Below are 18548 nucleotides of genomic sequence, written 5' to 3' on the forward strand. Positions count from 1 at the left end.
TTTATTCCATTTCAATGGAATTTCCATTTTACTAGCTGTAATCTCAAATATGTAAATGGTAGCCAAAGCTGGATATGATGTTTCAGTTAAGTTTTTTTTTTTTCCCCCAGTGTTTCTTCTAGCATCTTCTTGCCAAATCTTCTGGAGCGCTTGTAATTTCCTCTGTACAGAGCCCAACAGGCTCATCAGCAGCAGAAGGTAAACATAATAGATGTGAGGAATTTCTGGAGATTAATGAGGTTTAGTTATTTTGAAATGTACACTCTGTCTGGCAATGCTTGTCCATGGCCACATGTGGACTCTATGAATTGAAAATGTTATAAATGGGGCATCACTTAACCCCTTTTTAAGATTAAGAGTTAGAAACAGAAATTTTTCCATGAGAGTATTTAAAGATTAAATTACTATATTAAAAGAAGAGATGCAGTAGAGATGAGTCCTTTAAACATTACATTATTATTCTTGGAATTTGATGTGGATCCATTTTCCCTTGATTTGGAATATGAATTTTGATCTTTCTGTACCTTCTTACACTTCTCTACTTTCCATTAGAAAAGATAGAGCTAGATAAATATATAAAACATCCCAATAGTATCAGACAATTTCTAATGAAGACTATTGACATTGCTTGACATTTGGCATGATGTACCGCCAGAAAGGAAATTAAAAAATACAAGCCATTATCCTAAAAACCATCTGTTTATGAAAATAGTTAATTTTATGTCACTTTGTTGAGCATACAGATGACCCCTGGTGAAGGACAGAATGTGCCTTTCTCATGATCAAGATAGATTCCTTGCTTGTAACACTGTCTTTTCCAAGTCTCCATTGGTATTAATTAACACATTGTAATGTTCAAAAACTCTAGTGTGCAGGTTGCTTCTCTCTGCCAGGTATTTCTCTATATCTTTTCTTTCAAATGTATCTTACTAGCAGAGGTTGGTGCTAGCATGAGAAGAGCAGAGAAGGCCTCCTTTTCTTGACATTGTTTACCAGTGTTGCCTGAGAGAAGGGCTTTTAATCATGGATGTGATTTTGTCATGGCATTACAAAATGGCATCACTCTCAAGGGCTTGCATAAATTATAGCATAGATCTTATAGAGATAATTGTTACTGAGAACACCACTTTAACCTGAATCATCTTCCACAGATGGCAAGAAAGGCAGAAAGGTAGTCTTTTATGAAAGGCATGTAATTAATAAAGCTCTTCTGATTTTGGAGATGAGCTCAGTATCAGGTGTGGTGGCATGATGCCTTTAGAATCAAAAGAACTTTGCTTAGTGGCTTGGTTGATTTTTGTTTCTTCTGAATAATGGTAGTGCTCCAGGACATATCTAATTTAATTACTAAAATCACAATACTATCAATGTGTATATAAGATTTAGAAGAATAACAGATCACAGTGTTTTGTTTTTTAAATAGTGATTTCTTCAGATCTCTCCCTAGTCATTGCTATTGTGAAGCTAGGAAAAAATGAAAGTTTTATTTTGCTGTATTCTAGTGTAATGTAAATAAAATATGGGGGCCCCTTAAAAGCATTATAGTATCTTTGAGAATTATAGTGAAGCTAATAAATTTCAAAGAGTACTATAACATAGCCATCACTTGAAAATGTTTAATTATTAATGGAAACATGATACTATCTTGAAACAAAAACAGGCTTCTGTTTAATTTTTTGATATTCTAAAACCAAATAAGTAATAACTTTTCTTCTCTTGCCCAATTTACTTGGGACTTCCAATTGTAACCATGACAAATACAAATAAATATGTTAAACATTCTCGGACAAATTAAGCAACTCAGTATCTTTCCATTTTTGTAAGCTTCATGTGTTCCTCATCTGTGGTTATTCTGAGGCAGAATTACTACACAGAAATTTCTTCAAGAATGTGAAGATAATGTATAGAAAGTGAAATAATACAATGGTGGTAACCCAGCTTTTTAAAATAGTCTCCTCTGCATGTAATATTCCTGTTATTGTTTGTGCTGTAGTTTCTCTTTCTAGAATATTTCTTTATTAAATTTCTTGTTTGAGAAATAAGATTAGATTATCTAGTCACAGCTGTGGATTCCTCTTGATATATTGCTACACAATTGATAGTTCATAAAAGCCCGGCACTATTTGGGGGTTAATTTTTTTTTTAAGATATGAGACAATAAGGCTGCCTCTCTGATTTTTTAATTTCCGTTATCTAACTTTTACCAGGTTTATACGAGTTATTGACTCAGTAAATGTAAAAAAAAATGTTGATATACTGTCAATATTAATGTAGATGTCAAACCAATACTGGTCCATAATGTATGTAAGAGAAAGTATTTTTTACCTTGATACAGAAAGGCAGTCATGTGTGAGATTTAATATACATCCTAATCTGTCTTGTCATTGCTCTGGCCATGGGTGATGTGCTAATGTGCAGGCTGCCATTTTCTTTTTCTCCTCACACAATGGAATAGATACCCAGGAATGACAGTCAAACTTCACTCTTTAATTATTTTGAGGACAGTTAGAATATGCAGCAGGAACACTGCAGGGTTACCTTTAGACTTAAAGTCTATGACTTATTTAAACATCCAAGCAGCCTGTAATTAACAAAAACAAGCTTCTTTCAAAGGTCCATTCTTAGGCACAATGAGAATTATTTAAAAAAAAAAAGAAAAAAAAGAAAAAAGAAATCTTGAGTGAATTTTTGTTATGTTTAAATGAAATAAAATACTGAATCAGATTTAGTTCCTTCTTTCCTCTTTAGCCTATCAGCATACTAACAGAATATGCCAATACATTTGCTCATTACTTGATCAGTTAGTATCATTAAAATAACAAAGTTCAACAAAATAAAAATATGAAATACATAAGCCACAGTTACTATTACTTAGATCTGTTCATTTCAAGTAAATGCAAATATTTAAATTCACTACTATCTTTTAAAATATCTGATGAAATTTTAATATCATGTGTTAGTCTAGAGAAACACAATTTTTAATCATGGCCAAAAGTATAATTTTATTTACATAAATTTAAAATGGAAAGCTATATCTCTCCAGAGTAACTTTCTACAATGAAGAAAATTGTAATTTTTATGAGATAATGTCATACTGACTGAGTCAAGTGAATTTTATTCATACGGGGCAGTAACATGGTTAAAAATGTGTATATTAATGAAAAAGGGTTTATGGTATTCGAAATATTTTGAATATACTCTTTAAATTTTGTCACAGAAGTTGAAGTAGTATTGTATATCATCATCCTATGCTGGAAATTGAAAAAAGTGACAAAATTTTCCCTGATAATATTTGCCAGTAAATATTACTTTAGAAATAATTCAATTGGGGGGTGCTATTTTTAGAGCAAATGTTATAAATTTGCCTTCTGACTTAAGTTTCCTACAAGTGGCTTTTCTTTTTTGAGAGTAATAATATAAAGGCTAAATTGTTACCTTATGTTTTCTTTGCATAGGTTTGTGACCACTGACAGTTAAAATTTACAGAAATTACAATGATTATGGACATTAACATACTTGACAGCAGCTATTATTTTTATTTGAAATACAAAGACTTTCAGTGGATACTGGACATTAAAATCTTGTCTATAGATGCCAAGGGAGGGGGAGAACTGAGGCAGTTGTTCCAAGAATTTTGGACTGAGGTGGCAGGTTTTTCCCAATTATGTAGATGGTTCAGGTACAAATGACTGTTTGACTGGAGTGTTCTCCAGTTTCTTTGTATATGTCTTGATACCAAAATTATTTATTGCCAGTAAGTCAAGTCAGATTTTGACTCTGAATATGAATTAGCTCATTAAGAATAAAAATAAAAGCAAATATTTGTTTGCCTTTGATTTCCTCAAATCATGTAATACTCTAAATAATCCTGTGATCCATATACTATTATTATTCCAATGTTACAGATAAGAAAACTGAGACTTAGGGGGTCAAATCTGTTTACAAATTTATACAGCTCCATTATGCCAGTAAAGGAGCTGCCAATTGAATAGTATATTGATTCCAGAATCCAAGCTTTTAACTATATTCTAGAAACCAACTCTCTCTATATATATATCGAAAAAGAACAGCCATTTTGAGACAGAACCTACAAAAAGTAGTGTTTCCATGATAATCACCTACTATTTGGAATCAATGACAAAATTCTGTTTGTCATTATTTTCTTCCTTTTCACCCACTATCACTGTCATCTGGAAAAACTATTAACAGTACTCAGAACAGTTTCATACAGAATACCTGATATGAAGTCAGACATTGGCGACCATGAATTTTGCTTTTGTTGAGCATTGAAGACAAAGCAATGACATGAGTTTATGTAGTTCAGTGGAAAAACTCGCTGGGGGGGCGTTGCTATTAGCTTTGATGAGACACAAGGGAATGTGATATAGTAAATAGACACATCAAATATGTCAAATTTTCAACATTTTGATATTTCAATAATGATGTCTTTTAGAATACCTAGAATATATCAGATTTTGTTTAAACATATCCTGATAACTAAATCCTATGAAGTAAGAAATTACATTGCTTTATATTCCTAACTGTTAATAACATAAAATGTAAGATACAATAATTACATCATTGATACAAAATTAAAAAAATCTGAATAATTGAGTCCTCATAGGTGAAACTTTACAAGGATCACTGATTGCAATTTGAAAATGAGAAGCCCCTTTCTAAGAGTATGCCATGGTTCACAACACTTTTGAGGTTGGAAGGTTCAGGGCTGTATCTTCAGGCAGAAACCAATCATAGCATGACTGCTGTCATTTTCTGAGATGATCAAATGACCAACATATTTATTTTGCCATAGGTTGATAATGAAATCTGTTAAGTTAGGGTTATACAATCTCTTTTCTTGTAAATCACATAATCACTATATATAAATGCATATTATATATCCCATGTTATAACTGTTTAAAATTGTTTTCAATTCAGCAAAGATTAAATAACTTTTTATAGGCATAGTATTGGACAAGTCCCCAATAAAAAATGTCTTTGTGTTCTAGTTTACAAGTTTAAGGGGAAAATGTGATGAATGTGATCAAGTGTTACAAGATGAATAAAAATGGGTTATGGGAACCCAGACAATGTAGCAAATATATAAATCTGAAGGAAAATGGGCAACTACAGGATGAGAGAGGATTGAAATATGGGCATGATTTCAACAGGAGAAGAAGGAAGTGGTTAGGTAATGATACAGCAGAGGAAGTAAAACATGGTAAGCAAAAGCTCTGAGTTTGAAAACCACAGGGTGTGTTGGAGAGGTCAGTAGTGTAGTTTGGCTGAGACATAGGGTACATGATTAGGGAGCAAGACTGAAAGCATGAGTTAGGCTTAGAAAAAGATCATTAATGATTGATGATGATGATGATGATGATGGTGATGATGATGACCTTTCTAAATAATCTCTATACTCATCTTGATTTTAGGGACTTTACACATATAAGCTCAGTTATTTCTCACATTAATGGTAAAAAAACAGTATTGCCATTATTCCTTATTTTATAAGAAAACAGATGGATCCTTTAGAGTAAATAAGTTTTGCCTGATAGTTACTCAAGTATTATCAGAGATCACAGGACACCTAAGGGGTTCAGAATCTTATTATAGAAACATATTAGGTTGGACAATAACATAGTCATTCCCATTAGGATATTTTATTTCTTCCTTTCTTACTTCCCAGCGTGAACCACATGTTCAAGATCCTTTCATATTCTTCACTGTGTCATACATATTCCCAAAGATGCAATTATTTCTTCTCATGCTACTTCCCCTTCTTTTCCCTTCTTCCTCTGCCCCTCCACTCCTTCTTCTTTTTTTACTAAACAATTGTGTGTATCATTTTAGGGACTGACATTCATCTTCTTTTTTCTCAAAGCTGTACCCTGTAATGATGTGTATTCCTCATCAGTGATCTTCTCTAGTACATCCTATATCATACGACTTAGCACACATTTACATACTGAATTTTATTCTTGATTATTACTTTATCTGCTCTAATCTTGCCTGTTGGCTCTCAGGCTAGATTACAATGTTTGTATATATGTCTCCTGCTGCTTTTGATATAACCTGCATGCTGTTTAGTTTATAGTAGGGATTCTAGTAAATTAACTAGATGGTTTCTGGGTTAGTTCTGGTCAAGTAGACCTTGGACATGGAAATGTCATTTTGGGATATTTGGTGACATTTAACAGCTGGTTAGTTGAAAACTGAATTTCTCCCAAAGCAGTGCTGCACACAGTCATTTATTATGAGATCAATACAATGCCATATCATTAACCCCATTTTATTATAAAAATCAGGTTTTTCATTCATTGTATACAAAGGAAAAAGATAAAGTATTCAAAGTGAGAGCCTGAATAAGCTGTTTAACCTGATCATTATTGCTGTGCTGCTTATTTTTTGATTGAACAGATCAGATTATTTTAGCATGCTGTCCACATTGCCTTGATGATTAAATTGGATATATTAATAAAGTAAATCATGGAAACATTTATTTCACACCAGTGTGTTATTTTGTATTCTGGAAAGTTTACAACCAAAGTGTTTATTTGTCATTATGTGGGTAGACAAAGAAGTCAGCTGGCTTGATATTAAGTGACTTCCATTATTGCCTGGCTATTGGCTTATGTAAGACTAAACTAACACATGATTGTAAAAGTCCTCAAAAGAGCAATCAAGCATTTTGGCCAAAATCCACTCTTGGATGAGTAGGAATTAATATCAAAGAGCTCACCAACAGACTGTTTTGACTGTCTACAAGATGGTAAACAAACATTTTGGCTAAATTCTGTCTTTTGATTATGACATAATAGAGTAATTTGAAAGAAACATTTGTATGAAGTACTCTAATGGGGAATCATAGAGAAAAATTACCAAAGATAATGAGCGAGCCTTAGACTATATCTGTGTTGTACAAAAATAATATTTTCTCAGGAAATAAGCATGTGCATATCATGGTAAGCAATTGTTTTTAGCTTTTTACATTAATAAAGATAGCTAAATGACTGCAGAATCTCATTTTCACTTTCTACTGTGAAGACAGTACATTTAGCATTTAACCAGTTTAAATTGATTTATACAGTCCAAGTAAGCATCCGGTATCAACATAGATCCATGGGTCAGAAGTATCTAGTTTATTCATCTCTGTTAATCAAATTAGTTAGATAATTACCAAATCTTCATTTCAATTTGTGGATTTGAGATCTGAATTATCTTGATTTGTTTGTATAGGGTTTTAAAAATTTAATTTCTATGCTATTAAAGGAACTGAAAATAGCATTAAATTATTTTAGAAATAATAGCCTATTCCATTAGTGTCTTTGTAGCCTGTCATATAAATATGTAAATATATGTGCATATGCATTTAGAAAAATAATTTTTCAAATATTAATGCACAGCAGCATCTTCTGAGACATTATGCTTTGCTATGTAAATGCGTGTTTGAATTTCTCCTAAAGTGTACAATATATGCTTGATTTTGTTTCAATTTTGATTTCATGTGACATGACAGCAACTCCTAAAAGATTATTTTCCTCATTATTATTCTTTTCCTCATTGTGATTTCCTCATTATTAACTTACATCAATATATGAGTTGCTCTATTGATGCTTTTCTATATCTTCATATTGAAAATAGAACAGTTGTTCTAGAATATCTGGATATTTTTATAAATTATTTTCATATCATTAATTGGCCAAGAAAATATACTTTTCACTCAAAGTTGCCCAGGGGTTTTTCTAATAATAACGTGTTGTCAGTGCACTCTGTATCAGGAATCAGGAACTGTGATATACTCAAAAGGTATTATCTAGTTAAACTTCCAACAGACAGATTGAGAGGGATATTATTACTGACTTTGCTTTCATCTTAGGAAATCAAGGCAAAGATACTTAATAATCTAATGAAATCCCACAGTTGAGAAATGATGGAGCTAGAATGTTTATTTGGCATGGTGCCTATATATTTGCCATCAAACATCGTGATAATGAATTATTATGAAGTTAGCAGGCCAAAGTACTGAAGTTAGCAGACCAGTGGCCACAAGTATAAAAAGTTGAAAAGATGTGAATTTTTCCTTTGAAACATTACATTTCCAAACAATGATATAGTTAAAGCTAAAATTTTGATAATCAAGTTTTAAAACTATTGACTTAATAAGATAACTGTTTACTAATGAATCAAGTTTTCTCTTCTATAAAAGGAATAAATCTCTGGTTCTAAGTACTTGTTTAACCAGCACCATTAGTTATCTTTTTCTTGACCTTTTTTTCCCCTCTTTAGTAATGTGAAGTAGAGCCTCATTTTAAATTCAGCATCCTAATTCTGAAGTTGAATAGTTCAGTTACAGAAGCTTGCTACCTTTTAGGTTCCTAGGGGCAAAGTTTAAGTTTCCATCCAGGCTTGCCTGAGCATGGGAGGATGGATTACTGGGGTCTGCCGTGGTTGAGTAACAGTCACTCAAGCACAGAAGAATTTTTAAAGGGACTGGGAGGCCCATGTCTATATATGTATGTATGTATATATATATATATATATATATATATATATATATATATATATATATGAATTTCAAAAGTTGTGAGAATATTATTTTGTAATTTCTCCTTTCACTTTTTAAGCATATTACCCATCTTGTTGAGTCTGGCCAGTTTGCCTGACATTTGCTTGCCTTCTCTTACATGGTATCCCCGAGTATCTGCTGTTTCAAAGATAAACCTTAGTCGGATGCATTTAAGTAAAATTTTGTCTTGAAGTCATACGTTATATTTCACAAACAACACATGACAGCTAATATACTGCATATTGTGCATGATTGTGTGTCTTGATTTCAGTGTTTAATTTTTAACTATACAAGCATGAAACCTTTTAAACTGCAGATAGAATTTTCAAATTTGAATTGCATTTTTTTCAGGGGATTTGGGGACTTGGTTACAATGATGGTGAACTATATTTATTGGCTCTGGAAGAAATTTTAGATCAGTTACAAACATCCAAAACCTACTGCTAAGTGGCCACATCTCTGATCCAACTTTTGCTGTTATATTGTGAAAAGTGATTCTATAATATAACTGCAAAAAGAACTCCTGAGATAAATAAAGTGTCAATTCATGGCATGCAGATGTGTCACTGGTGTAGGGGAAAGAGATAAAAAGCAAGGAATGTATTTGTGCCGATGGACTTTACAGTTTTGAAGTAATTAGTACACTGTGCAGGTATCTATTAAAACTAACTGACAATAAATCTTGGTTTTTCCTTTGAATATTGCTTTGGTTTCACAAGTTCCATGCCTCAAGGGGCAAAAGAAAATGACTCCAAGATTAATTACCACAATGGCTTATTCCCAATAAGGAATTTAACAGACTGTTCTTTTTATTTGAAGTTTGTTACTTTTGTTATTATTAATACAACTCCTAAAACAGATTATGATTTAATCATTCTAGAAGACCACTGGACAAAAATGGTATGTTTCCAGGTAAAGGAAGGTCTACCCTTAGATCTTTAAGCAGACAATTCTTTGGTTTATCAGAAGTCACTTCTCCCAGGGTGTTCCCCATGCAGATTTCTTCTGCACAGCATTTGAGGAATACCACAGTTGGAACAAGGTGCCCAGGGCTCCACTGCCTACCGGTTCTTCAACAGAGTAACTAACTAATTGCAGGTAAACCTGGCCACAGAGTGACATTTCTCCTAGCTCCTCCATCTGCTCTTTTTTGACACCCCTGCCATTAACTGTCATTTTCCTTTAAATATACGGTGAATCTGAAAGGCCAGCTCTACATCACATCATTTCAGATTAGGGACAGTTCCTTTGAGTTGAGTACTGTTTAGGTGTCAGAAAGAAGTCCCTGACCTCTCTGGAACCACATTGCCACGGGGCCTTAATTAGCACTGACTCCAGCCATTACTGAAGAGAGCACAAAGGAGAACACATCATTTTTCTACATAGGAAGTTAGTGTCTGACCTAATAACTTGTCCAAACTCGTAGGACACTGTAACCACAGGATAACGATGGGCCTTATATACCAACCTCCTCCTCATGTGAAGTATAGAATGAGGCACAGAAGGAGAAGGAATTATGGTTACTTCCCAAGGTACAGTTTAGAGTTTTCATTGCCTTTTGGTTAGTAGAAATAGTGACCGCCTTAGAAAAAACTTGGAGATGATTTATATACAGATTTTGCCACATATAGGCGCTTAAATTTATTTTAAATTGTTCCATGCATATCTGTGTATTCGTTGATCTACAAAATAATTTAAAAAATATTTTTTCTTATTGCAAGAACAATTTTTAAGAGATAAATGAACTATTTTGACCTTAAAAAATCCCTTTCTATTTTGATTGTAAACAGATCAAAGCCTTCAATTCATATTTTTAAAAAATAGGCTCATTTTAAGAAACACATTGATTTGCTTTTGGCCTTCTGTAATTCCTTCCAACAGATGAATTTTGAGGGCTGTACATTGGCTCCTATAAAGATGATTTTACTTTACCCACCCTTGCTAGGATAAGAATCCCTAAAATATAATTTAATATAATTGCCAGTTTGGGTAGACTCATTTAAATGAGTAGTTGTGTGAAAACAACAAAACAATAAATTGGCCTGCAATTTCATTTTGTTCATTTTTCTTTCTTTTTGTTTTCTTTTTTAATTTCCTCTTTCCTTTTATCTCTTTCTTTCCTTTAGAAATAACCAGTCTTGGTGATACTAGTCAGATCATCATTATTAGAGTCAACTGCTGACTCAAATGAAAGCACCAAACAAGGAGAAAAATAGAGTAATGCTTAGGAGTACATAAGACTATTTTGATTAGAAAGTGCTTTCAAAGTCACTGCTGAAGTAATTAATGCACTCCACTTAAAATTGATTCTCTTGAATAGGAAAACCTGACCTGATGCCCACTGGGCCCTTCTCTTCTGAGTCATAAACCCAAACAGCATTTTAAGTATTTCATTTTAATGGAACTCTTCCCCTTATTATAGCAAAGTCTCTGTTACTTTTATCAAAAGCAAAACCTTTCCTTGATTTATGATTCAGCTATAAATATTTACTCAGTATTATATTTGGTATGGAAAAAAACAACTTAAAAATCTTTTATTAATTTTAATAATTTGAAGTTGGAAATATTTTTATGCTATGACTGCTGAAAGGCTAGAATTTTCTGCAGTGATGTAAGTTAAATATATGTGTTTTCAAATTTTTAGTTGAAAAGACTAAGAAAAAAGTGAGTCTTGTGGTTCAGGCAGATCTTGTCTCAGATTCTGTTTTTAGAAGAGGTTCTTATACATGTCTCATGTGAGAAGAGGTTCATATATATAGAATTTAGGAAAATGGGCTTTGGAGGGTTCACTTTCATGTTATGCCCAAAGATTATTTCTGCTGTGTGCAATGTGTCCCCCTGTGTTTGTTAGACATTTTCACTTTTAAAACAAGTGGTTAGCAATTGAATCAGTACAATAAATGGCAGTTCCTCTATAGGCCCTGAATGATAAAACCAAACTGGAAAAATATCACACACAGACCATAATTGTTCCCTCTCTTTAGTCTTAACATTACTTATTTATGTAATAAATAAATTTCTACTTTAACCAAAGTACAAAACCATCCACTCAAAAAAGGATTAATTGTAGATTTGTAGTTTCACTTAATGATAATCCTTTATCAATATATTTTATGTGATTATGTACCAGCCAAAAACAGCCTATCAGACTTCTTCAAATCTAATTAAAACAGAAAGAGATGGAGAAAGTCCCCAGTCTGTCATTCTTCCTTTTTAGAGGACAAATGAAACCTTTCCCCAGTTGAAGCCCATCTCAGTGGACATTTTCACAATCATGATGTCTGGCTCAGCTGTCAGTCTGCCAGGAGAGACTAAGTACAAAGTAGTTTCCTCCAGGAGAAATATAAGCAGTCTCTTAAAGTCCTCAGGAAAACAGAAGTCAAGATGCAACCCCAGCTGTTTCATTTCTTCTTGCAGTAGTGACACCTGATAACAGAAGGAGAAATGATAAAATAAAAATCAGTGAAAGTCTGAGTTTGGAAAGTAAAGGTCTCCTTTTATTAAACAATATAGGTAAAAGTACATTGGTTGCCACAGAAAAGAGCATCTCTAGTAATTTGAAGCCTTTTTATTCTTCATAACCAGAGAAATTCGGGAATTTAAATAAAGTACTAGTCAAGTTGTCCCAAGTCATCCCAGCTTGTTTAGGCTTTGTATTGTTAGTTTAAAATTTATTGTTCCATTTTTATGGAATATACACCAAAGCCTATTCTAAATACCTTTGTGAAAACTGAAAAAAACAAATGTTTTATCGCAATATTGAAATCTTTAGAGGAAAGGGGGTCAAAGGATTTGTATGGGAGTTTGAAGCAGGGGAAAAATTAATTTATCAAAAGGCTACCTGAAGATGATCATAAAATTTCCAAAGTCTGGGAGCCTACATTTTAAAATAGAAGTAAGGTAAGCCAGCCAATCAACTAACTGAAGTGGGCATCTTAATCTTACATAGGGAAATAATGGAAGTGATTTTGAAAGATCACTGTAGTTGAGGCCAGACAGCTGACTGTTGCATATTATAATAATAATTTCATTTAGAATAGAAATGACATAGATGGTCCAGGTGGGGGGAGGGAGGAGAGAGGTCTATAAGTACATACTAACAAAATGAATTGGGTTTACTTTTCACTGTAGTATACCTTCAAGGAAATTCACTTTCTAGAAAAATCTCTACTGAAAAAATAAAAATGTGTGTTTTAGATTCTTTATGGTAGACATACGTTGTCTGTTAAAGGATCAAGACCTATCCTTGGGGCTCTGATATGTATGCTAGGATTTGCTTTGTATTTTAATTGCCATGATCCCACTTTCAGCTGGGCTTTGTGGTGGTGAAGATGAGTAAAACCATGGTTAGGTAAATGCACCATAGCACAGCAGTGATCAAGTGCTGCCTAGAAGAACAAGAGCCAGCTCTAACTATCTTACCACACTACTCTGAACAATTTGAAAACCAGCACCCTAGGTAGATCTGAAACCCTTGAGTAACCATTTTTTTTTTATTTTTTTTAAAGAGTTATTACCACTTATTCTGATAATGTTTTCAAAACTGGGAAGAAAAAGGACAGAGTGATTGACCACACTGTGAAGCATTGTAAATATGGAAGTTTGTTTCCCCATTTCTGATTTTCTCATCCTGCCTGTCTTTTTCATGTGACTGTCTACATTGGTTCATTGAATGATTTCAAATAGAAGCTAATATTTCTCAGGCACAGGCAGTGTGTGACTGTGTCTTTGATAACACTGGAAAGAATGATTGTGTCTCTTCTAGTTTCACGTAGCCACATCTAGGACCCGTTCACCAGGCAGCAACCAGAAGCTGCTATGACTGTGGCATGGCTGCTGATTGGGCAGGAAGCAGGATACCAGAGGACCTGCAGTTGCTGCATGTGCCATCCATCCATGTGTTCTGCACATGGCTTGCCCTATGAGCAGTGCTGGGTTGTTTCACAGTTGGCTTAGAACTGGAAATTGAAAACCTACTTTGTTGGGCCTAAACACATGAATTTGGAAATTACTTTTTCCAAAGGCACTGCTACGATTTCTTTAGATGATTGCTGATCTCTCTGATAAATAGACGCTTTTATAGAACAACTGATGAACCTGCAGAGATTCCATTTATAGAACCACATGATTGTGTCATAAATGAGCCAGACTCTGGAAATGCCGAATGAACACAAAGCTTCCGCTCTACACGGGGCCTCTGGCCTGGTTTTTCAATAATATGATGCAATAAAAGTGGCCGATGAGCAATTCTCATTGTGTTTATCAAAATCTTACTGTTTGTTATTGTCTATAAGTAGTATATTTTCTCCAAACTGCAGATTAGTTTTAAGAAACATCTGGTTTTAAGCAATATTTAGTCAGTCTTTTTACTTACTTTAATCAACTAGTTTTGCTGAACAAGGTATAGAATTGATAGCTGCTATTGATTGGATGTAGCATTACCTAATCTTCACTAAATGTAGGAAGCTTTTCAGATTCAGAAAGGTGGCAGAAAATGTCTAGTAATTGATGCTGCTGGGAATTCAAGCTCGATACTGTGGTCAGTGTAAAAATGATGTAACTAGAAGAGGTATTTTATTATAAGCTTGTCAGTTTCACTAAATGTTTGACCCTGTATAATTTGTGGAGTTTTAGGGTGTGGTGCACGTGTGTGTGCACGTATGTGTGTATGTGTGTGTGTGAGAAAGATTAGTATATTTAACAGGATGTTTTCATATTTCAATCCTTTCAAATGTTATCAGTGATTTGTGTTAATAGTAATATGTTTCTACTTTTGTATAATGGGACATTAATATTGAAACTTAAAAAAATTTGCAGATAAAAAAGAATATGGGCACCATAGAATAGGAAGAAAATTGCATTAGGAATTCAATACAGAGGAAGAGTACACAAAATCATTACTAAAACAGATATAAACGTGACCTTCACTGTGGTTCAATAATTATCCTGGTCCCCACTATGGTGTATGTATCATGATTTTCCTTTTTTCTCTTTGTTTTCATTTTTATCTGGGTACTTCACTGGTGAGTAATTGCTAAAGGGAACCAATTATGCAAGTCGAGCATTCAGTTTGCAAGTGAATTTGCTTGTAGCTATTGCCACATTTGAACCTCACTAATGTATGTAAATTAAAAACTCTGGTATTCGGAATTGCTCCTGTTTGAAATAAAAACAGAATCTGATCATTACAATCTGCAAGCCAGGTATTATCACTGGACTAGTGAGCCGCTGATGATAAATTGTACCGAATAGCTTGTGGATAGAATATTTTATCTCAGTTCTCTATCACACAGCACTACATAAAATAAGAATGATTCATCAAGCATGAGAGCTGCTGGTTTATGAAATTCATTGCTCACAGCAAGTGTATTTTTTAAAATTCAAAAGACAAAGCAACTCACAAGGGTTATTTAGTAATCAGTGTGAATTACTTCTAGGTATAAACCTTAGTAGAAAAGAATTAAAAATACATTTGCTGTACAGGAAGCATTATTGCAATAGGGGATATAATTTGACTACTTCCCATCTAAGAGCCTTATTTTGACCACATTTGATTTGGATGCCACCTCATTTTTTAAAAATCATAATTGCATGATCCGTTCTAATGGAAAAATGCATTGACTAAGTTGGTGTCACACTTGGACCACATGCATTTGCATCATCTGCAGCTCCCTTATATGCTTAGCCTGCAGAGGATATTTTATTTATTCAAAAGGACATGTAAAGAGGAGAGGCACAATATAAAGTCATCTTTCTTTCATATTTACAATACAAATGTTTCATTTCTTTTTGTGTATTGATGTCCCAAGGCAATGTTCCAAATGAAAAGATAATAACTTATGAAGAAGTGTCAAAAACTAATTAAGTTTTGTAACTTGTTTTTCCCTTGCACAGGGTATATTTTTCATCACACTGTCCAGTCACATGCTGAGATTCTTGCTAACATTATCACATGCCAGTCACACCAAGTCTCAGTGGTGCCTCGCCTTCTGTCATTATTTTCAGGATCAATTAATTTTCTTAATTTTGCCTTTAGAGAATGTAGCAGAAAATTATCAGCACATGCTTTGCACTCTATTTTGAAGGCATTAGGCCACTGTGTGCATTCAAAAATGGAGTCAGCCAAACATTATATTTTCTCACCTGCAGGGTTGCCTAGTAACCTGAATTAAGGATTTTCACCAATCCTTCAAGACAAATAAACACGACTGGAAGGCAGGTTGACCCAGGTGGAGAGTCAGACCTATTGATGGAGAGCAGAATTTTGAACGAGCCAATAGAAAACAAAAATTCTCATTAACATTCATTGTGGAAACAGTTTCCATAACTAAATAAATCAGTTTCACCAGGCAAAGGGAACACTCAAGAACAGGATTCTCTCTCACCCATGTTCAAGTGTATATTAAGCTGTGTTTTGATTCTTCCTTTAATCTCAATATCTCTTTGATGGCTAAAGTGTACCATTTCTATTTCTTTAATGAAGTATTGATTATTTTGTGAAAATATTAAAACACCACCTAGAAATGCTTCCTCCTTGTGGTGTGAATGTCAGTTCAGTCAGGGAACACCTTCTCGCTTTGTTCTGCATATTATCTAATTATCTCGACTGCCTAGATACCTCCTCTGTTCATTCAGCTGGTACTTGAGCACTACAAAAAAGCAGACTTCTGGTTTGGCTTTTGAAGAGAAAGATGAGGGTGTTCTAGCCAGGTGGGGTTGGTCTTTGTAATATTGTTGCCATGTGTCCTTGACACGTGGGATTCTTTTAGGAGTGTGCATGTTCTCTTGCCTGTTGTGGGGAGGGTCCCACGGGCAGGGAGAAGGCGCAGTTTCTCTCGTGAAAGGTACAAAGCCAAAGAGTCGGACAATTAGGATGTTGGCACATCCTGACAGTCCTCTGCAAATGATGGTGTCAGGCCACAGAGCGGCTGAGGGGGGCAGAAGTGACATTCACCCCAGCAAGATGGAAATAAACGCCCTGTTTGATAAGAGAAAACAGACAATTTATGTCCACCCTGAAGAGTTACCAGCTAGTGAGCCATTCCTATAGGTCAAGTGCTGCATTTGCATTTTGATGGGATGTTATCAAGTAATTAATGCACCAGTCAGGATTTATTACCTCAGGAGCGAACTGAAAGGTTCATTACAAAATCGGTTTCACTTGAAGATAGGCATTTCCTCAGAGTTAGCTTTTGACATGTTGTTCCTCGCTCTCTGTGCCTGTGGCAGCCATGGTAGAAGGCCAGTGAGGTGAAATTCATTGCTTAATAAGGGCATTCACTTTGGTTATTCTTGTGATAATAAATGTATACATCAAGGCCGGACTGTCTTGTCAGTATAATTGCTTCTTGTGCTCCTTAACAAGCCAATCTTAATCAGTCTGGACCACCTTATGAATAATTTAGGGATCAGCAGACTTCATGCTTAATAAGATGTACTAGATGATAAAACTTAAGTGCACTGTTTATAGAACACGTGCAAAACACTTTAAGTTTTTATTAGCAGCAAGGAAAAAACAAGCAGTGAGTTATTCTAACATTTGCAGTTTGTGAGCAACAGCTGTGTTTCTTAATGCTGTAACCCCCTCCACTTTTGTTGAAGGCCACAGTTCAGCCTCTCGAGCCTTCTAAGCCTCGGTGAGACATAATGGGAAATTTGAGCAGGCTATGAGATTAAAGCTCCGAATCGATGGCCAACCAGCAATTGTCATTTTAGAAAACATTCTTTTATCTTTTTAAATGCAAAACAGACCTTATTCTAAAAGAGTTTCCGATGGCCAAAATTACCTTTTTGTTGTTGTTGTTCTGTGGCACACATGGATTTTTAACTTAATTTACTAAAGAGAATGGACATGGAGCCTTCTAAGTTTTCTTTAAAGAAAAAAAAAAGGAAAATAGAAAGATGTCTCATTTCTCTCACAGTGTGTTTGTCATTTAGGACTGACTTTAAATAACACTTACGTAAGATGGAGTTTCTTGCTGAAAATCCAACCAAAAGGTTTAGCCCTAAAAATGAGGTAGGAATGTATAAAATGAGAAGAATGAACAGATCTCCATAAGGTCATTAATATTTCTGCATTTAATAAATATTGTTTGATTTAAAAGGACCCTTTAACCTTATTGTTTTAAAAGAAATCTTTATCCTCCATTTTACCTCAACATTTGTGGGCTGTGAGTCGTCCACAGAGTAATGCATCATTCCGTTTATGACATTTAATAAAGGCCTACTGCAAGCATTAGAACCAGGTGCTTCAACCATTTTTCTTCCTGCTCCTACCCCTATTGTTCTCACTGAAATAGAAAGAATTCCATTTGGGCCAGCTTCACTTTTATCACTTTTATTTAAATCAAGACACATTCTAATAACCACGTACTTTCATTTGGTGTTGCTGCAAATAATAAAACGTATGTGTGCGTGGGAGCGTGCTCATATTGATTGAACAAGGACCAACACGTTTATATGTGTTGGAAAAAAAAAAGAGTTCATTTTTTAGTAATTTGCTGAGGTATTAAAAGGAGACTATTGTTGGAAATGAATTTATGAGTCAAAAATATGCGTGGCAGTAAATGAAAAACAACTTCAAACCTATTTCTCAACCTATAGCTGGACCATCATACTCCTTTGTTCTTGTGCAGGTTAATAGAGATTGAGGAGATGGGCAGAGGAAAAGCAGTGCAATTTTCTGCTATTTAAGCTTGGTGAAATGGCACTCTTCAGGAAGCAGGAAAAAATATGAAAGCGTAATAGGCATTTTAAAAGTAGAAGTCCATATAGCTGCTTGAGGGATTCTCAGATTTAGGCATGCATAGAATCGCGAATGAGATAATCAGTATTGTGAAATTGAAACCTGTCTGCTGCCTGCTGCTGTTCTTCCCTTTTTCAGTGGAGTGATTTGTAACACACATCTTCTTCAGGCAAGGCAGGCTTCAAGATTATCCAGAACTGTCAATAGTAATTGCCAAAGTATTTTATTACCTACAGA

The 18548-nt window shown here is 34.3% G+C and overlaps 1 protein-coding gene across 1 annotated transcript in view; it reads left to right on the forward strand.

Annotated features, from left to right (window-relative positions):
• Positions 1 to 18548, forward strand: part of LOC143388197 (zinc finger homeobox protein 4-like) — a 95242-nt gene that overhangs the window by 26243 nt on the left and 50451 nt on the right.

The sequence above is a fragment of the Callospermophilus lateralis genome, unplaced genomic scaffold (assembly GCF_048772815.1).
Source record: "Callospermophilus lateralis isolate mCalLat2 unplaced genomic scaffold, mCalLat2.hap1 Scaffold_101, whole genome shotgun sequence".
Taxonomy (NCBI): Eukaryota; Metazoa; Chordata; class Mammalia; order Rodentia; family Sciuridae; genus Callospermophilus; species Callospermophilus lateralis.